The following is a 22738-nucleotide window of genomic DNA, read 5'->3' on the forward strand; positions in this document are numbered from 1 at the left end:
AAACAGTACACTTAAAAGTGGTAAACTTTATGTTACATATTTTTACCACAATAAAAAAAAAATGAGGATTTGATAAAGGGATTTTTGAGGGCAAAGAGTAAGGAATTAGGAGAAACCCATGAAAGTGCTCTTAAGAAGTAAATGAAAGTGTAGCTAAATTGGAGAGCTAAATAATAGTATGTTACTATAGTTTGGAGCTTAAGTGTTTTCAGAGGTCTTTTCCACACATTGACTCATTATATTTCCACACTATAAAGGAAATAGTCTTTATAAAGTATGCATTCCACACTACGTTATGCACATATGGGGGCCTTAAACGCTCTGATTGGAAGTTGAACTACATACAGAACTTTGAAGGTCCCTTCTGATCCTTAGAGATAGTATCATTTTAGGTAATTTACCCAGAGGAGTAAATATTGGGCAAAACTGGGTCATTTGTGATTAATGGAAAGAGCCCAGGACTCCCATCAGAGTTCTGGGTTGGGTCCGGATAGCTGCTTCTCTGCTGTTAATAACTTTGGGTTTTTCATCTGTAAAAGTGGGTTAATAATTCTTCCTGGTTATTCTGGGGATGCAGTGATATATGATATATAAAAGACCTTTTACTAATTCAGAGCTCTGTTTATTTGACCTAATTTGAGACTATTCATAATTCACCTTAAAGGGTCAGGATACTTAGTAATATGTAGCAAGGACACTAATCTATTTTTATTTAGTGGTTTAAAGGTAAAATATATATAAACTATATGAGAGTATAGGCAATGCCTAGCTCTCCACCCAGAACCCAAATCTCACATTTGGATGTTGAGATATTCTGACAGGTCTCTGGCTTTTTCTTGTACGCCTTGGACCTACAATTGCTCTTCACGCTATCTGGCCCAATAATACATTTTTGTTTTGCAACAACAACACAAAGAACTTTTTTTTTTCTGAACCAATTGAAAGTGAGCTGCCAACATAATGCGCCACCACCTTTGATATCTGAGTGCAATTTTCTTCTAAACAAAGTCATGAGTCACAACATACAAATCAGAATATTAACACTGGCACATCACCACCATCTAATCCTTAGACCCACTCTAGTTCCACCAATTATCTCAATAACATCCTGTATAGCAAAAGGATCTGATTCACGATCACATGATATGTTGAATTGTCATGTCTCTTCTGTTGTCTTCAATTGAAAACAAGTTCCTTAGTCTTTCCTTAACTTTCATGACCTTAACACTGTTAAGCAATGGCTCTTGGCCCAGCCTGGTCATACAGTTTTGGAAATAATATTTTATTGGAACACAGTCACTTATGTTCATTTACATATTTTCTATGGCTGCTTTGGGGCTACAATAGCAGAGTTGGGACAGAGACCACATGGCCTGCAAAACCTAAAATATTGACTACCAGGCGCTTTACAGAAAATCTTTTTTGACTCCTGTGCTAGATAGTACTAGAAGGCAAGAAAAAGAAATGAAAGGGATAAACATTGAAAAAGAAGAAAACTAGTTTTAACATAGTTTGTTGCTCACCTAGAAAGTCCTAAGGAATTTATAGACTAACTAGCAGAACTGATAAGTGAATTTAGCAAATTTGCAAGTTGGTTACACAATTCAACCCATAACAATATAAAAAAATCAGTTTTGTTTCTATGTGGTAGCAACAATCAGTAGAAATCGTTTAAAATTTTTTAACGTATTTTCAGAAAACATAACATATCTAGAAACAAATTAATGAAATATGCATTAATAATAGTCATCATAAATTAATTCAGTCCCTCTACATTGAAAATGAAAAAATAGAGAGAAATACCATATTCACATACTTGAAGATTCCAAATTGATGAGATGTTAACAATCCCCAAATTGATTATAGATTCAGTGCCATCCCATGAAAATCCCAGCAGGATAGCTTTTAGAAATCAACAAGCTTATTCTAAAATTTATATAAAAATGCAAAGGATCTAGAGTTGCCAAAATGATCTTTAAAAAGAAAAACTAAGGTAGATGACTTATACCACATGTTTCCAAGACTGTGATTTCAGGATAGTAAGCAGCATATAAAATGGTCCCCAATGAGGCCCACTTGCTGACATTATCCTGGTGTGGTCCCTTCCCAGATGGTAGCAGGGTTGGTCTGTGTGGCCAAGAGTAGATGGCAGAAGCGATGGTATGTTGCTTCCTAGATTGAGTTATGAAAGACACTGTGATCTCTCTCTCTCCCTCTCTTCCTCTCTCTTATTCTGTCTTTGATCACTTGTTCTGAGAAAAGCCAGTCTCTCTGTCATGAATAGGGGGAGGCCCATATGATGAGGAACTGAAGCTCATGGCCACCAGCCAGTCAGGAACTGAGGACTCTGTCGGCAGCCACATTAGTGAGCTTGGAAGCAGACTTTGCAGCCCAGCCTTCAAAAGACTGTAACCTGAGCCAATAGCCAATAGCTTGACTGCAACTTCAAGAGAGATCCTGAGGCAGAACCACTCAGTTTAGTTGCTCTCAGATTCCCGACCGCCAGAAACGATGTGAAATAATAAGTGTTTGTTGTTTTACACTGCTAAATTTGGGGATAATTTGTTATGCAGCAATAGATGACAAAGACTTACTTTTAACTTATAGTGTAGTACTGATGTAAGGATTGACAAGTAGATCAATGGAGAACAGGAGAATCCAGAAACTGACCCATATTTACAACCAATTGACTTTTGATAAAGGGACCATTATAATTCAAGGATAGTCTTTCTAAGAAATGGTGCTAGAAGACCCTTGTCATATCAGCCACTAAAAGTAATTCAAGATAGAATATAGAGAATATCTTAGGGTAAGGGTAGACAAAATTTCTTAGACAGATGAATAGATGAATGGATAAAGATGTGGTATACATTAATTGGCCATGATAAGGAGGGAAATTCTGTCATTTGTGATAATATGCGAAGTGAAATAAGTCAGAAAAAGACAAACACTGTATGATATCACTTATATGTGGAATTTTAAAAATCCAAATTCATAGAAACAGAGAGTAGAATAGTGGTTACCAGGAACTGGGGGGTGGGGAAGTGAGGAGATGTTGGTCCAAGGGTATAACCTTCCAGCTATAAGACGAATAAGTTCTATGAGTGTAATGTACAAGATGGTGATATTAGTTAGCAATATTTTATTATATCCTTGAAAATTGCTAAAAGAGTAGATCTTACATGTTCTCTTCACACACACAAAAAAGAACCAGTAATTATATGAGGTGATGGAGGTGTTAACTAACCTTACTGTGATAATCATTTCAAAATGTATAAGTGTATCAAATTATCACATTGTATACCTTAAACTTACACCATATTACATCAATTATATCTCAGTAAAGCTTGGGGCGGGGGAGGAACCACATATGTCCACAAAAAGACTTGTTTAAGAATATTTACAACAACTCTGTCATAATGGCCAAAACTTCAACAACTGAATGGATAAACCAAAGTCCAGTATACTCACACAAAGAAATACTACTCAGCAGTAAAAACAAACACACCACTGATACATACAACAAAAAAGGATGAATTTCAAAACCATTATGCTGCATCAAAGAAGTTAGACATAAAGAGTACACACAGTATAATTCCATGTATATGAAGACCTGCGGGTAAAACTAAGCTACGATGATGGAGATCAGAACACAATTGCCTCTAGATGGGGAAAAATTGATGAAAGGGGACGCAAGAAAAACTTCCCCAGGGATAAAAATATTCTATATGTTAATAAGAGTGCATATGTTGGTCAAAAACTCATTCAACTGTATACTTAGAATCTGAGCATTTTATTGCATGTAAGTAACCGTGTAATACAGAAAATGAATCTGAATGCTTTGATAAGGCATGCACTTTCTAGGTCCTGCCATTTATAATGTTGCAAATATGTTAGTTGGTTTACAACAGTCCTAAGAGAGACCTAGAAATCAGAGAGAAGTGTAGAAGAGATTCTTAAGAAGAGAAGGGTGGAGAAGGGAACCACTCAAATGGAAAAGAAACACAAATGAAAGAAGAGGCTGAATATTCACTTGACATTGGATCTTATCTTACATTGGGCTATTTTCCCCTTTTCTAAACTCTTTTTTTTAAGGTGAGATTTCAGACTCTCCAAGGGTAGTGATCCATCTTACAAGCTTTGCATTTCCCATAGCTCTAGCACTCTCTTATGCAGACAGAATTTGGTAAATATTGGACAGGGTGGGGTGGAGGGGATCGCTGTGATTTAGAATATTTTTCAGTGGGGTTTTACATGTCTTTCCTGGAGTGACTGACTACAAGTCACATGAGAACCAAGACTGTTCTGTATTTCCCAGTCTGGCACAGTGTCTGGCACACGGAATAATATATTTTCATTGACTAACTGAAGTGTACACTAGAGAGCAAAGTAAATGAGGTACTCTCAAAGCCCTATTGTCTCTCCCCTTCACCACCCCCGTAATCTCCCAGCAGTGGAAATCTTTAAATACGCTTTTTGTTGTTTTACAGCCGTTTGCATTTAAATTGGGCGTGTCGCTATCACATTTTATTAGCCATTCCTCATACCAGCCCTGTGAGGTTAGCGCTGTTATCTGCCTGTTACAGGCGGGGGCACTGAGAGGTGAAGCCCCTGGCCCGGTGGGGAATCCACAATGAGCTGCTGGAAGGAGTGGGATTCAAGTGCTCGGGTTCCTTTTTCCAGCCAACTTCACTGGTCCGAAGAGCTGTGTGCTTTCCATCAAGATAATGAAATGTGGATTTTCTAACCTAGACTTTGAAAAACATTTATTCCAGAAAAAAGAGTTAGGGTTGTAATTCTTTGGCCGATTCTTTTTCCTGAGAAGGTTTTTTTTAGCTACTTGATGGGGCTGCCTAGACCCAAGGTCTTTGAAATGACTCACTCTCTGCAGAGGTCCAGCACTGTTAGCTCCTGCTCAGATACATCCCCTCCTCGAAGCCCCTCTCCCTTCAGCAGCCCCCCAGTAGAGCCCACCCACACAACAGAACCTTAAATAATCTTTTAATTGGAGAAAAATAATTTTATAAATTTGGAAGGTTTTTAGGGATTATCTATTTAGGAAAAAATTAATGTGGTTCATGAACTTTGGTAAATGTAAAATGGATATAAAATTATGGGTAAGAATGGATATAACCTTTTTTTCCTGAGAAGTTCAAGTTTTCAGGTAGTTCTCCTTAAAAATGGCCCTGTCCCTAGAAAACAAACTCATGGTTACCAAAGGGTAAAGGGGATGGGAAAGGGATAAATTAGGAGTTTGGGATTAGCAGATACAAACTACGAATATGTAAAATAAACAACAAAGCCTTACTATATAGCACAGGGGACTATATTCAATATCCCGTAATAAACCATAACAGGAAAGAATATGAAAAATCATATGTCTATATGTATAACTGAATCACTTTGCTGTACCCCAGAAACTAACACAATATTGAAAATCAACTATATGTCCAAAAAAAAAAAAGTAGTCATGTCCTTAAGACATGGGAAAACTGAAGCTCAGTGAGAGTTAGAGAACTTGCTTGAAGTGTCACACAGCCACTGTGCAGGATCCAGCATCTCAGACCTCCGTTATGACAGCAAGACTGACTTATCTTGGTTCCTGGAACATGCATTTGGTTTGAAGAATTACACCCACAGGCTCTTTGACTCATATACTTTGTTCCAAAGAATTGGTTTCCCCAAATGGTATCCTTTATCAAGATAAAACCACCAGTCTGGCCTTTCCTTCCTCTGCATAAATCGGCTGTTTTGGAGGAGGCTCAGCGGAGGGAGCCCAGGCTTTCTGCGTCCTCTCCCTGAATGGCAGAGGGAGTGTCAGCAGTTCCCAGAATTCCCGGTTTTGATACCTCGGCCCAATATGGTCCCCGCATCACTCACTAACTCCCTCTGGACACCGGATTCAATTAAGACAAGTGGTTTTCAACCTTGGCTTCACTTTAGATGTTCCCTGGGGGAGCTTTTAAAAATCCCCACGCCCATGGCCAGGAGGCACCCTGGACTAATTAAATCTAACCCTCCGAAGGAAGGACTCAGTCAAGAGCATTTTTTAAAGCTCTTCAAGCGATTGTAACATGCAGCCAAAGTTGAAAACCACTAACAGAAGCAAGAGGGGAAAAAATCCTATTGATTAGGTACCTATTATTTACCGGAGTTTTACATATGTTAGCCCTTTTTCTCCTCCCAGACTCAGAGAGGCTCCGTAACATTTCTAAAAATCAAACAGCTGAAAAGTGGCAAAGTGCAGCTGTAAATCCAGGTCATTGTAATTCCTGAGGCATGCTTTCGTCACAGGAACAGATGGTTTCCTGCAAGCTGTCTGTAAAACATAGATTTAGTGACGATTAAATGAGGTGACATCCATTAAGCACCTGGCACATAGTAGGTGGGCCTGAATAATCTCTATGTCTCCATTCATTTGTCTAGAACGTTCCTCCTGGTCCTTGCTGTGACAGGACGCCATGACTTCAGGTCAGGGAATTTCAAGTTTACCCCAGCAGCTACGCAGTCATGTCTTCTTTACCCACTAACCGTGTTATATTGTCATCCCATTGTAAGAGATGTTAGGTTTACAGGAGCTTAAATTGATGGAATATATACCTGAAAATCTGTCCTTTTACCTATTGCAATCATGTTGTGGATGCTCTTAGCTTTATATATTTTAATGTTTTGTGGTCATTACTTCTCTGTCTTGTCATTATGGGGTGGGATGATTCCTCATGTAACTGATGGGAAAGTTGATATTGGCAGCATTGCCTGGTCATGCAGGTAAAAGCTGGTATAACCAGATCATCCACACATCCATTACTGTCTTCCTAAGACTAGAGCAGGGGCTGGTGCCCTAGTAATTCTGAAGCTTTTCCCTTTCTTCCAGTCTATTTTTGAGACTTACAAATCATTAAAAAAAATTTTTCTGACTTAGTGACATTCAGTCATAGAGAATGTGGATGGGGGCAGGAGCTTCAAGGTGAGATGCCTCCTTGGGGTGGGACCAGTGCCAGCATCTGCCAAGGAGGAGAGGCAGGAACTTTGTCCAGAACGCCTCTGTCTGCTGACAGGCACTAACAGTAATAATAGCTAACGTCGGTAGCAGTCACTTAGCCCAGGCACTGTCCGAGGAGCTCTGTGGTAAGTGAGACAGGCTGGATTACAACCCAGGCATTCTGACCCAAAGTCTGGTTTCTACCTCCATGTTATACTTCGGGAGGACCGGTGGACCAGAGGGGCTCTCTCTGAGGGAGTCGGGGTCTGTGTCAACCTCAGAGGAAGAAGCAATGAGACATGGAGCTGGCCGTTACCATGCCCTTATCCTTCCTTTGTCCCCTTCTTCCTCCCAGTTACTGTCCACAAGCCTCCTTCTGAGAGAGAAGGAACCACAGGAATCAGAGATCACCTTCACTGAACAGAAGAGAGAGGAGGGACGGAATATCCATCTCTTCCTTTCGCTTTATTCTCTTTCTCATCAAGCCTGCACTGCGTGCCACCTGTGTGTCTGACATGGTTTATCCATTCCTTGTACCTGTGAACTCAGAGAAGTCTAGTCACTTGTCCAAGGTCCACTGCTCTCAAGGAGTGGGGACTGGATGTGAACCAAAACCTTATCAAACTGATGACACACAGTGCCAGGCCTCTCACTTTTAGAAATACCTGCTCGTCTTCAGGGATTTTTAATAGAGATTCTTGGTAGAGCATAATAATTCAAGTAAACCACAATTAAGTTCTCAACAGGGAAAGGAAAGTTGAGGCCCCTAGACCTGGAACGTTCCTTCCTGAGAAGCCTCACCGTGCATTGATTAGTTTCCATCAATGCTGATCTGGGTCCTTGTCTGAATATTGCACTAATATGTTTGGTCTTTTGTCTTGATGATGACAGCATTAGATGTTATTGAGAAGAAGCTCTCTGTATCAGTAGCTTAACACCATCCACTTATAGTTCCCCTTTCCACTAGAAGCCAAGGCAATTCCAGGTCAGGGGGGGTTGGATGGGGTGGGGGCTCTGCTCAAACACAGACACAGACTGACAAGGGGCTCTGTCTCAAGACAAGGATTCTGAGGATATCTCGTTCATTCATAGAGCTGGCAAAAGAGGAAACAGCAGGGAGGGATGCATGTAAAAGGCTTTTATGGGCCAGGCCTGGAAGTTCTGCTCATTGCAGCCACTCACGCTCCTTTAGGGGAGCTCAGTCCTATAGCTTAGAGCAAGGGAGTTTGGGAAATGTGCCCAGGTGGGTACCCAAGGAGAAGAAATTGATTTTTTTTTTCCTTTCCTTTCTTTTTTTATTTTTTGTTGTGGTGGTTTTGTTTTTGAAGCTTGTTGTTCTTGTTTCATGGCCAGTGGTTTGAAGGCTGAGTTGCCAATTGGAAAAAAGAATAAGAAGAATCTTCTGGAGTGATCCAGGTCCAGTGCTAATTCTAAGTGTGAAAATAGTAATAACTCATTTTGATCGAGTACTTGCTATGTACCAAACTGTACTAAGCCCTTTATCTACATGATTGTATTTAATCCCATAGCAGCCTTGCACATGAGTTTTAAAGTGTATCAACATTTAGTCACAGGGTGATACAGTTCTGCTCTTCTAAAGGTAATAAAGAGCTCATGTGCCCCAGTAGGTCCATTCTCCACCCTTCTTTCCCTTGTCAGGTGTCCCCGTGGTTAGTTTCCATGGATGACTCATGCAGGCTTTCTTGTCCTCTGGCTTCTGGTTGGATTTGGCCAGTGGGAGTCAGCAGCAGATCAGAGCTGGGTGCACTATTATGCCCTTGCTGCTCTGTGCTTTGGCGGTGGCTGTGCTCCTCTAGCAATGGCCACAGCCACTGTCCGGCAGCCACTCTCCCCTGGCTACGGATATCACCAGGTTCCCATAAGACATCTCTCTTCCTGCCCCTTTAGACCTGGAATCACCATGGTTTCCTGCCTTTGATAGTCCCCTAGTGCTTCATCAGCCCTTGATCAGTCCCTTAACCCTCCCCACATCCCTGTGAATAGTTTTTTCCATGAACCCTCTACTACTATCCCTTGGATAATGCCATCTCTTTCCTACTGGTTCCTGGCTGATTTGACTAGGACTTGAGAACTTTTTAAGAAAATCTTTATTTATTATAGGATCGCTTCGGAGTCAGGAAGACCTGGTTATGAAGGCTAGTTTGACCGTTTACTAGTTGTGTGATCTTGAGCAAGTTAACCTTTCTGAGCTGTAGTTTGCTTATCCACAAAACAGAAGATACTGGATTTGGGAGCATTAAAAGAATTAACATGTGCAAACTACCTAGCCCAGTGTTTTGCACATAACAGGTGATTAAGAGAATTAGAAATGGGAAATGATGTCATAGAAATATGTCAAAATCAATTATTAAATTAATTTAAATTAATCTACATATTGCCTACTAAACTAAGACATTTTTAAAAAGGTGATCATTCCCAGTATTGACAGTGATGGGGAAAGGTATGTATTGCAAGTGATAGTGTAAAATTTGACAAAACCCTTATGAAGAGCATTTTATCTATAGGTATATAAAGCTTAAAAAAATACATTCTTTTTGATCCAGCAATTCACATCAATTTTTGGAATTTATCCAAAGGAAATAATCCTAAGGAAAAAAATCAGACAAAGATGCATCTACAAACATGTTCACAGTATCATTGTTTACAACAGTTAAAAATTGGAAATACAAATGTTCAACAGTAAGGATTAGATTAAATAAATTTTGGAACACTTGTACAGTGACAAGAAGATGAATATAGAAAAATGAGAATAGCACACTGGAAGGAAAAGAGTCAGTCACAAAAGAGTGTTTATAGCCTTATTCCCTATTTTCGTAAAACCATAAAAAGAGAAAAAACTGAAGGCCTATATATTAAATAGTAATTTTGGTTATTTCTGGATGGTAGAATTTTTTTAATTGAAGCACAGTCAGTTTACAATGTTGTGTTAGTTTCTAGGGTACAGCATAGTGATTCAGTTATATATATATACACATATACACACATACTCCATTTCATACTTTTTCATTATAGGCTATTACAAGATATTGAATACAGTTCCCTGTGCTATAAGGTAGGACCTTGTTGTTTATCTATTTAATATATAATAGTTAGTATCTGCAAATCCCAAACCTGGATGGTAGGATTATAGGTAATGTTTTTCTTTTTTTCCTGTATTTTCTAACTTTTCTACAATGCACATTATATAGAATATTGTGTAGCTAGGATTGTAACAAAAATCCAAACTACTGTGTCTCAGCAGCTCAACCAGTCTAGGACTGATGTCTGAAATTTCCATGACTTTCCCTTTATGGCCTTAACTTGGGGCCACTGCCCCTCCAGTCATCACATGTGCATTTAGAGTAGTAAGGGGGACCAGAAGGACCAGCGCCTGTCTTAGGAAAACAAGAGCGTTCCCAGGAACTCCACGATAGGCTTGTACCTAATTGGCCAGATTTGTGTCACATGACCACCCCTAACTGGAAAGTAGAAGAGAGAAGGGGGTTGGGAAATGGGGGTGAGTCAGCCCCTTTAAAATGTCTGCCACAAACACATACTGCTTTTGTAATAAAAAATGAAAGTTACTAAAAGTTTCAGACAAGTTATTTCTTTTCCTCTTGATGACTTTAACGCCTCCGTCCCTCTGCCACCCTCCCATCCACTCCAGCCGCAACAGCGAGCAAATTCATGTTCACTGAGCCAAGAGGGTGAGGAAGAATGAAGAAACTTGAGCCGAGGCTGCACCCTCCTAGGCGGTGGGAGTGGAGAGATGGGCAGAGCGCCAGGGGCCAGGGAGATCAGCCTGCTGCTTGCTCAGCCAACCTCATCGAAGTCTCTCTGGCTGAGGCTGTGGCTCCACAAAGCTTATCAACAGAGACATTTACAGCTTCAAGACTTCTGGCTCTGCTGTTGTTTTATAGTGTGCAGAGCTGGCCCTGGTATTTCATCCAGCTTGCTGTGGTCTCAGCAGGGTTTCCCAAATAAAGAAAGTGGCCATGACACCTCCTGAGGGAATGGACTAGATTGCCTGGGTTCAGGTGCTGGCTGTGCCGCTTACCTGTGTTATGTGATCTTGGACCAGTTATTTAAGCAATCTGCTTCTGCTTCTTCAACTGTAAAATGGGAATAATAATAGTATACATTTCATAGGGCTGTTATGAAAGATTCAATGAGTCAGTGTTTGTCAAGTGCTTAGAATGTACCTGTCACATGGTAAGTGCTAGGTAAGTATTTGTTTAAAAAATGAGAAGGGCAGAAACAGCCATTGCTGTCTGGTCCCTATTCGATTGTGGTCACATCTTATTTGATATAAATATAAAATATCTAAAGCTGAATTTTCTTTTGTTCCCTGCCAGCTGCCCCACGTGGTCTCGGTGGAGGAGAAAGAAGGAGAACCCCCAGGAAGCTAAGAGACATGAAACGTCTACTGGGTGGTGTAGCAAGCAGCTCATTTAAATCTTACAAGGCAGGCATATACTGCCCTCCTTTTGCAGAGGGAGAAACTGAGACTCAGGGGTGTGAAGTAATTAGGCCACAGCCACCTGCCTATGAGTGGTAGAGCTGGGATTCAACCCCAGGGACCTTGCTCATTCCATGGTAAGAATGATATTTACACAGTAGAACTTTCCTGTACAAGATCCTAAAAGGTAAACATATATAACATACATATCGCTAGTTGACAGACATTTAAGGAGTTTTTACTTTAAAATCCCCATAACAAATCCTTCTGTAAAATGCATAATTCTCTATATTTAATTTGGCAAATTCAAATGTTCACCCATTGTGTTTTCTTAGAATATATACTGCATCTCTACTGTTCAAAAAATAAACTCCAAGCCTCAAACTTAGCTAAAATTCTTTTGGGGGGAGGGAGGGAGTGGTATTGAGCATTTGGGGTTATTTGGTTTTTTTTTGTTTGTTTGTTTGTTTTGCCTTTTTGTTTGTTTGGTTTTTTTTGGTTTTTGTTTTGTTCTTTTTGAAGGGTAGAATACAGTATCTAAATACAGGATGTGTCCTGAAATACCCAAAGCTAAGTAGCCCTTACTTGCAATAAATGATCATTTTGTTGCCAATTCCAAGCATATTGTCTTGAAGCTCAAAGCCTGGCTTAGTCGGGTTGAAATCATCAAGACAGCATAATATATCTAACAGGTCCGAATTCTTCCGTGAGTGGCAGCAGAATTCCCTTCTGCTCTCTGATGTGTTGATGCCACCTTTGCAAATGCCGGCTCCACAGTGATAAAACCGGACATTGCTCAATGGTTTTTACTTGACTGTAATCAGGTTCAAGCAAAGTGTAAATGTTCCAGGAGACTTCCCTATTCTTTCCCTTTAAGAAAAAAACCATCACTGAGCCCCACCCAACCCCACCCTTAGCTTCTAAGGTTCTGGAGTCAGCAGCGCAAGAGATAAAGCCAAGATAAAAAGAATTAAAAACAAAACAGGCAGTTTTTTTTTTCTTTTTTGAAACTTTTGTTCCCAGCTCTTATACCCCACCCCACCCTAAACTGCAGAGTCCTGGAATCTGGGATGTGATCTGTGCCACCTGGGGACCTCTCCCTGGCCGGTGGGCCAGTTCTATGAAGGTTGAGGTCTGTCCCAGATGAGCCCCCAACGCCATCAGAGGGGAATTAACCCTTTCAGAAGACGTGTGCTAACCTCCAACAGCTCCCCCTTCCTGCTGTGAGTCCTACTTTTTCCCCCTTTTATGCTTTTGGCTTCATAGCAGCTCTCATTCTTCTGCCAGGGGGTTAGAGAGTGCAAACAACCAAGAAGCAGCTGCAAGAAAGCTCTGAAGTGCCTATCTTGTAGGTAGGGCCACCGTGGCAGGCAGGAGAGACCCAGAGGGAGATTAGGTGAAACATTAGCCACGGCCTCTTGGATTCAGTCCAGTGTCTTTCAATTATTTCTTTATGTGCTTTTGGTCCTGGGCTTATTTGGCATTGGCCAGGCATCCATTAGAAGATTTCACAATGATTTGCCATGTTGCAGTTCTAAACAGATGTGAACTCGTCACCAAAGGAAATTTATGTTTTACCATCTTTTCCCCCACCTCTCCCTGGGGAGCTGCAGGGAAAAGCACTCCAAGCAAATTAATCAAAATGACGAGGTAATGCTCTAAAAATAATAAACGTTGTTGTAGTCTGGATCTCTTTCAAGTTTGAGCTCATTTTGTGAGCTTGAAGATCCATACGTCACATCACATGCATATATTTTTTATTAGAGTGAAGTGGGCAATTGCACAGGAACAGATAAGTTATTAACACACATAAATGCAATTACTCTCCTAACACTGAACTGCATTTTAACTAAGTTAATTAAGCAACTTGGCCAAGAAAGGGGCAAAGGGTAGGTGTCTTAATGATTCCTTAACTTGCCTCTAGAAGCCAGCTATGCAAATCAGGACCGGCTACAGGCTTTGGGCTCTGAAATCATGACTGCACAGAAATTGAAGTGCAGAGTTAGAATTTAACAACAAGGGGAAATATATGTTGTGTCTTTTTGGGCTTCCTTCACCTACTAACAGATGTGCTGTTGCTAGACAAAGGCAAAAAGCCTGGAATTCCTTGAAAACCAATTCCAAAAAGTCAGCGGATAATAATGAAAAAGCAAACACGCTAACAACTATTATCATCAACATATTTTCAAAATACCTTTCCAGAGATCAGCTCCAAAAGAATGTTTTTACATGAAAAGAAACATATAGCTGAGTCCTGAGTTCTCCATCACTGAAATGAGATTAGATAAACTTCAGGGTGAGATTGAGCAGGGAAATCTATATTAGAAAAGAGGAATGTGTAGATTTCTTCTTTTAATGGATAACATTCTTTAATTTTCAGTTGGCCTCTTCCCCTAATATATGTCCTAAATAACCAAGAGCAAAGCTGTTCTTTAAAGATCTTATCCAAACCATCCACAGCCCTCGATGATAATTTATTCACGTCCGACTTTGACTCCTTAGCCAGCATGACTGTGAGAAAAACTAGGAGCAAGGATTGGCCAGCTTTGTTGTGTGTGCCCTTTGTCTCCAAATCCGAGCCCTGCTGTCATTAGGCTAAACCACAGGGATATTTCCAACCTAAGAAATCTCATCCAGCCTCAGGATGCTTGTGAGATAATTCCCACATCTTCATTCCCCAGCAAGGGTTGATTGCAGTGTTACCAACCCCAGCCTGCTTTCACCAGCTTCCATTAATCATGGCTGGCAGGGGAGACAAGAGTGTTCTGGGTAATTGAATTCCAGCCAACCTTCCAACCTAATTTAAGTCAACCCTTTGACCTCTTTCCTGACCAAATCTGCTGCCAGAGCTAGTAAATAAATATTGTTTTTACATTAGAAGAAGCCTTTTTTTGAATGCCTACTATGTGTCAGCTTTGGGAGATGCATCCGTTATCACACCCCACTCGTTCATTCTGTCAACACTTCAGTGGGAACCCAGACACAAGGGATTAACAGATAGTGACGATGAGTGTAAAGGTCACCTTGGGGTCAGTCCAGTGGGGGAAACGTGTGCTCTGCAGACACCCTGACTTCCTATCTTTGAAAGAAGATAAATCTTTAGCACTGACAGAACGCCTGAAGCCTCCTGCACACAGGAAAATGAAATGATAAACACTTCCCTTCTTTTAAGGAGAAGCCACGTAGGATCTTCAGTGCCCAAAGACTTCCATTCAAGTCTTCGACACGCGATGTCAGATATGCTTCTTAACCTCTCTGGGCCTCAGGGTCCTTACCTTGTGATGAGGAGCGTGTGCCTGGGGGATCCCAGGAGAGGGAGTAACAACTCTAACCTGCAAGACTACTGTGAGGATTTGGGGATTAAGGGACATACTGTGGAGGGAAGTGCCTTGTAAACTGTAAGACTCCTCACACATGGGAGATTATCGCTAATTACTCTCACACATGCTCTGCTAAAACAGCCAATCCACCATGAGACCATCAAAAGGCAAGGCTTCAGATCAAAGGCCTGGAGGGACAGTCTACTCTTATTGCAAATAATGGAAGCAGAGGTGGAATTTCTCATGAAACTTGCTTTATTTATCTTCTTTGGTAAATCTCTGGGTCACCATCATGTCTGCTAAGTGTATATGTGATCCGGATTTTGTTTCCAGAATGTGCTCGCTAACATTTCAAAGTCTCCAGAGACCACCCCATGTTCCCCGACCTATTTCTCATCCTCAAACATTTAGAAGCCAGCTCACCAGTGACCAGTAATGTTCAACTACCACCATCCCTCCAACCCATACTAAAGTTAGCACTGAATTGCTACAGATAAGATTCTTGGCAGTAATATTTTTTTAGGAACAATGAGTCAAGGATGTACTGAGGTTTATTCAGGGAAAAATTAATGTGCTTGAATAATTTACTTTCTCTTTTTAATTTCAAAATGATATGAGGTCCCTAAGACTTCACAGGCAGCCAGGAGACCCGGAGTGGCCAGAAAGGCTGGACTGAAGTGGTGAGGTTAATGGAATTACCTGTCGATGCTGGATAACTGTCTGCTCTAGAGAGATAATTACCCAGGCAAAGGTGAGGTATCGTTGAAGATAAACACTGAAGCAGAGACGTCAATGTTTATTTTCCATGCTGCAGCTTAATCGCCTCCACTGTTTAACTTCAGCAGCCTCACTGCTAACCCCGGGCCACACAACTTCACTTAAAAGAAAGAAATTAAAATAACCCGAACATATATGCAATTGTAAACAAAGTTGCAGGAGATGTGGGTTGGGATGTTTTGGCTGCTGTAGTTGGTGGCAAGTAAGTGTTCTCTTTTACTGCATCCTTCTCCGTCATGTGATAAAAATGAGACCAACGTTTGTTGAATACTCACTGTGGGGCCCTGTGCTGAGAATTTTATACACATCATTCTCTTTAACCTTTATGCACACCAATTCCATGAGTTAAGGACTAGTAGAGGGAACTGTATATCAGAGAAGTTAACTGGTCCAAGGTCACATGACTAGTGAGCCGTGGAGCAAGGGTTTCCACTCTGGCCGACCAGCTCCAGCTGTTCACAGAAAATCACTGGAACATGCATCTTTCTCTGTCTTGAGTCTGCTCCTCTCGCCTTTACAGATGAGTCCAGGCAGTTTTATTACTTCTACAGCTGCCCCTGCTATCTTTATTGGAAAGGCTGCCAAATCTCCCATCCGGTCCTCTGTCCAGATTCTGTTTTATTGAGAAAGTATTTGCATTCAACCTTGTGTGGCCAATCCTGAGCTTTGTAACTCCCTCCAAACGCCTTCACATTGGCCAAGTTCCCTGCCTTCTTCAGCCAGTCTGTAAGTAATCACTGCCTCCTCTCTCTAGGTTCTTTCCTCCCAAATTTATTATTATGAAAATAAAATACAAAAACCCTAAAAGAATATTTCAGTGCACATCTGCCCTAGCCTCCACCAAATTCAGCAATTGCTGACATTCTGCCCTATTTGACTGACTAATCAATCAACCTTTCTATGTTTCTTTCTGAGCCATTGGAAAGTTAGTTTCAGAAACCATGACTCTTCAGCCCCAAAAGCATCATTCCGTCTTCATCTCCTAAGAATATGGAGCATTTCCTACATAATCACATGACCATGATCAGACCCAAGAAAATTAACTATAATTCCTCAATATCATGTACTACCTAGTTCAGTGGTGAATCTCTTAACCATTCCTCAACTGTCTCTAGTGGGTTTTTTTTAAAATCAAGTTTCATGCGTTGTATTGGTGGTAATGTCTCTTTAGCCACTTGCCATCTAGAACAGCCCCCTCCCCATCTTTACTTTATTTTCCTACACTACATTTAGTTGTTGAGAATCCCTCCAGTTTTGGGGTAGTTGAATTGCTTCCTGTTCCTAAGGGCTTCCTCTGGTCCCTACTGTCAACTCTTAGCCAGATGCTAGTAAGATGGCAGCTCTAGAATTTCCATATGGGAGTGGTTTGAGCAGGGATGGGAGGTGGGGTGTGTGTGTGTTTGTGTGTGTGCGCATGCATGCGCAATATGGTTATAAGGGTGAGAGGACATTTGCATAACAAAAACACTTTAAAAAATTTAAATTGTTGATTTATTTGACATGGCTACTGCCCTTACACAGAGGTAGTCTGTATTAGAGGAGAGGTGATAAATGGTAAACGGTATATGATACAGACTCTGAGCAAACTGCCTAGATTCAGACCTCCACTTTGCTCCGCACAAGCTGTGTGACTTTGATAAGTTACTTAACATCTGTTACTCAGTTTTATCATTCATAAAATGGTGGTGATGATAATTATAGAACCTAGTTCACAGAGTTGGACTGAAATGAATCGATAAGCACAAAGCAGAGAATCCTGCTCGGAACAACAGTGTGTGATCCATAAATTGTAGCCATCACCAATATCAGTATTGTCCTCCCACCTTCCAGCAACTTCTTTCTCTAGTCATTTCCTGAAAGTGGAGCATCCAGCATTTCTGGCTGCCTGATAGTTCTACCTACTGCCTTTTACTTTATGTTCCCCAAGTCAATCAGAAAATTGAGGGCACTCTCTCAGTTGCCCTCAACCATGTCCTCTTTCTTCTCCCTCCAATCCATGTTTTGTTTTGCTTTGTTTGTCCGATCAAATTTTTTTTAAAATATCCATTTATTTCTCCTTTCTTCTATTATCTTGTATGTCTGGAATAACTTCCTCCCTTTATATACTGAGGCATAGCTTCATCCTTTGATTTAAGATGCAGTTACAGGAGGGAGGGTATAGCTCAGTGGCAGAGTGCATGCCTAGCATGCACAAGGTCCTGTGTTCAGTCCCCAGTACCTCCATTAAAAATAAATAAGTAAATAAACCTAATTACTTACCCCTACAAAAGAAAACAAAAACAAAATTAAAAAAAAAAAAGAACCAATTGCACCAGTTTTTTCTAGTCCAGGAAGATCTTCTTGCTTAAGTGAAGATCAAAACTTCTTAGTTCCCATCCATTTTATCATTCATTTAGGCAGCCAGTCCCTCAGTGCACATTTGGACTCCCGTGAGGAACTGGGCACTGGCTGAACACTGCGGACACAGCAGTGAACTAGACATCATCTTAGCTATGGACAAATAACCAGCCAATTACTCAGAGTGGCTCTGAACTGCAGTTAAGGATGGGTTGAAACCAGTTGTTCTGGACCCTCCCTGCATCCTGACCACATATGAGAATTCGAGGACAATGGTTGAAAGAATGTTAATGGGTCCCTTTCCTCAAAGATATATTCTCCATTGTGCTGAAATTCCTCCCTGGAGAGGACCGCTACAGTAACTAGTGTTGCTTCCTGTTTTTCTACAAGTCCTTTAAACATTTCTAGAATCATTTAAAGCTTTAGCTATTACTGCCTATTTCCACAACAGTGCATGTGTTTTATTAGACTAACTGTAATAGCACAACGTCCTCATCTGAAGAATGGGGACAATAATAGTGCCTACCTTCTAGGGTTGGTACAAACACTAAATGAGTTCATAGAAAAATGCTTAGAATGCAGCACAGATTTGTATGTTTGATAAATAAAAATAAAGTTTGTTGAAATATCATGATGGAGTCAAAGAAATTATGACTCAGAGCAGGTGAACTTTGAGGGGCTTCAGGGGGCCTGACTCAAACAGCAGATGAAGCAGGAAGCACTGGAAGACATGTAGAGAGGTCAGAGGGAAATTCAAAGATTGATTTTGACTACTTAAAAGATTTTTTTTAAATGTGGCATCCTGTACCTCCTTGATTCTGCCTTCTGGACTGTAGTCAACCACCTCCAGAGTAAATCTGTCATCATTTGATGTGTATCAGGAAAGAAACTTGTTGCAAGAAAGTGTTGCCATGGGTCTCTTGAGTTTGGCACATCTTGTGAGCAGCGACACTGACCCTCTTTGAGAATTTCTTTTTAAGGATATTTGTATGATGAACAGACTTGGAAGGTAGAAGTATTCTCTCCCACCAGTTCAAAGGGCAGAACGCTTACTGCCGTTATAAAATACTCAGGTTCCCTAAGCAGAGGTTCCTCTCCTGTAATGAAATTCCTGCTGGAACAGGGTCACCTGGCCCTCTTCTCATCACCCTGTGGGAACTGAGGACTAGGAAGCTGACACAAATGCTTATACTCTGGCTGCTGCTTTTGCTGTGAGTCATCAACTGGCCTTTGTCTCAGACGCAGAAGTCCCATGTCTTCTCCCAGCTTCCGTGAACTGTAGCAGACTAATTTGTTTGTTTGCAAGTAGGGCAAAATCTCAGACGCTTCAAGGTTCTTGACACAACTGTTACAGTCTGGGTTCTTCCTACTCTCAGTCCCTTGCTGAGGGACTGGGTGGTTCTCTGAGAGTAAGGGGCCGAGATCTCCACCACATGATCCTGTGCTTGGACATCACGTTAACCGAAGGCGGACGATCTATAAGCTGGCTAGTGGGCCATGAGGTGGTCTAACATGCAAGCTTCGTCCACTGGTGACAATAATCACCAAGTGAACCAATCAGATCCTCTGTGTCAGGAATCTGAACCATGATACAGAGAAGTGTCAGTTACAGTAGTGGAAGCAGCCAGGAGTGACCCGTGAAACAAGGAGTTAGAGGAGGTGGTTCTAATGGCATGCACTAGAAGAGCAGGGCGGGCCTGTTTATCAGGGGACATTGAGAAAACCTGTGGCATTGTCTCCTTGAGCCCTGACCTCAGGGTTTCTCCGTGTCTTAGTCTTGTTGGGCTGCTGTAACAAAATACCATAAAGTAGGCAGCTTAGAAGCAATAGAAATTTATTTCTCACAGTTCTGGAGGCCGGGAATTCTGAGATCAAGGTGGCAGCAGATTCAGTGTCATGAGAATCAGCTTCCTCACTGATGATCCTCTCCCTGTCACCTCACCGGGCAGAAGGGACAAGCCAGCTCTTTTTCACAAAGGCACTAATCCCCACCAGGATGGTCCTGCTTTCATGTTCTAATCACCCCAAAGGCCCTATCTCCTCATACCACCACTTTAGGGGGCGGGATTCCAACATATGAATTTTGGAGGGACACAGCATTCAGACCACCCTGCCTTTCTCCTGATGAAGCCTGATTATTCAACAATTTCTGTATTCTTTGAGGCTTGGCAAAAAGGCTAAAAGAGTCTTTTTTTTTTTTTTTTTTTTTTTTTTTTAGCTTTTTGTCTTTCCTTAATAAAGCACGGGAGGTCTCACTATCATAGAATGGAATGACACTGCCTCCCCCAACCCTTTCTCTTCCTCACCCAGACTGACTTATTACCTAGAAATGGTAACTCCATTCTCTTCCCTCTTCCCAATTTCCTCACCCCTCCTTGCCCAGTTCCTCCACTGCTTCAGCACCACGTCCCATTTCAACAAGAACAGCAGAGTGTACTTTTGACCTCCTGCCAAATGTGCCCATTGTGATCACAAATGGGCTTAGAAAAAGGAGAGCTCGGGGGAGTCTTGCCTCTGTGGCTCCCTTCTCCCTTTCTATTCCCACAGAGCACTCCTGTTCAGTGATTCCCCAACGGCCGTGGGCTTATAATGTCCCCACTTGCTGTGTTTTTTCTTTCTTCTTTTTGCCCTAATCTTTCTTCGTGCTGGTTGGGGCTCTCTGAGCCTCGCCTGTGCCTCCTTCACAAGTGGGCAGTGCACCCCAGCACCTGGTGCAGCACCTGGCGCCTGGCAGGCACTCAGTTACCATAAATTCCCAGACTCTCTCACTCCATCCTTCCTTTCCTCTAGCACCCTAACCCTTCTCTCTCACACTCTCCACATCTCTGTTCACTCTTAAAATACATCTACGAAGAATCTAGAGGAAGAAAATAAAAGCAGAGACTAAAGAGCATTTAATACAGCATAATTTTATTTTCTAAACAAACAATAAAAATGCATAATGTGTGCTTTTTTGTAAATGGTTTTACCAATGACAGTGATTATCTAATAAGTGTTTATAGGACAAATATTTGTGTTTTTCTGCAGCCTTCCACTCCCTGAGCATTTATACTTTCTTTTTTTTTTTTACAAAGCTATCTCTACCACCAATACCTAGCATGGAATTAATTTGTTGTGGTTTAGATTAGATCTGTTGTTTAGCATTTTGGGGACCAGTAATAACATGATGCTATGGTAAAAGATTTCTTTTCAAGGAGGTGTTATTGTTGAAGTGTGAGTCACTTGGGTGACCTTGGGCTGAGACTGAGTGACAGCCAGATGCATGTGGCAACCTGTTTGGGGGACAGAAGTGGGAGGGTACAGACATTGTGTGCAGAGACCATGTTCTCAATGTCAGGTAGAAAGGTCCAGAGGGTCTCTGTGCCATCAGCCAGACCTAATCCACAAAGAAATCAGGAATTTAAAAACAGCCAGCATCACTTAAAAAACAAAAAATAAACCAAAAAACACATTGTGAGTTTTTTAAATGGTACAAATTGTGTGTGAACATTGTAGGAACATTAGAAAATATAGCCAAGAAATTAATAAATAAAATTATCCTTAATTTCACTACCCAGATATAATCATTGTTAACATTTTGATGTATATCCAGTTTTATTTTTCAATGTGTATGTATATTTTACACACACACACACACAAACGTGGATGTATTACAGATTCTTTTGTATATTCTTTCTTATTTTTGCTTACACTGTCCTGTGACTAAAAATTATACATCCACAGAAAAATGTTAAATGGCTACCTGGTACTCCATTGTACAGCTCATCTCTAAGTTAATTAACCTACTGGATCATTTATGTTGTTTTCAATTTTTAAGTATTGTAAATAATGCTGTAATGAACATCCTTGTACATACTTCTTTGAACATTTGTCTGACTATGTTTTTGACATAACTTTCTAAAAAAGAATTTCTGGGTCAAATGGACCAAATGGGGTGCATATATTCAGAGCTTAGATGCATACTGCAACCATACCTTCCAAAAAGTTTCAATCCATTACAGTTCCACCAGCAGTCAGATTGGATTTTTGAGCAATTTTCAGGCCAAGCTCAATTCTACAAAGGAGTTTGAGAATCACTTGCTGCTAAAAATCACAAGCTGGCTTGATATATGTGCAAAATGGGAAATACTCTTGTTCATACAAGGCTGTTGGATGCTGTGACCTAGGTCAGTTCTACCTTAAAGAGAAAATATCCATGTGTATGTGGACATCATATTATTAATGGTGAAAGCAACCAAAACCCAACAGTGTTCAGACTTACAGAAATAAAGCCAGTCCAAGAATCCTTGGTCAGAAAAATAAATTATCAAAGTAAGTGTCTTCATTTTCCACCGCTGCGTGACCAGTTACCACAAACTTAGTGACTGAAAGCAACACACGCTTGCTATCTCACAGTTTATGTGGGTCTTCTAAAAGGCTACAGTTAAGGTGTCAGCCAGCGCTGGGTTCTCATCTAGAGGCTCATCTGGGGAAGGGTGTGCTTCCAAGCTCATTTCACTTGCTGGCACCATTCATTTTCTTGCAGCTGTAGGACTTGTAGAAGCTTGATTGCTCAAAGCCTGGTGAGGAGAGCAAGACTCTACAGTGCATTTACTAGCAAGACAGAGCCTTACATAACATGATGTAATCATGGGGAGGGTGGTGCTATCCCATCTACTGTGTCATATAACAGAATGTAATGGTAAGACTGGCATCGCATCACATTGGCCATATTCTATTGGCTAGACGCAAGTCATAGGTCCCAGCTACACTCAGGGGGAGGGGATCACACAAGGGCAAGAATACCAGGCGGGAGGGACCATGAGGGCCACAGGAGTTTCTTCATCATAGTAAACAGCTCTGAAAGCCCTCTCCTTAAAGTGC

This window comes from Camelus bactrianus, chromosome 2 (genome assembly GCF_048773025.1).
Source record: "Camelus bactrianus isolate YW-2024 breed Bactrian camel chromosome 2, ASM4877302v1, whole genome shotgun sequence".
In the NCBI taxonomy this organism is placed as follows: domain Eukaryota; kingdom Metazoa; phylum Chordata; class Mammalia; order Artiodactyla; family Camelidae; genus Camelus; species Camelus bactrianus.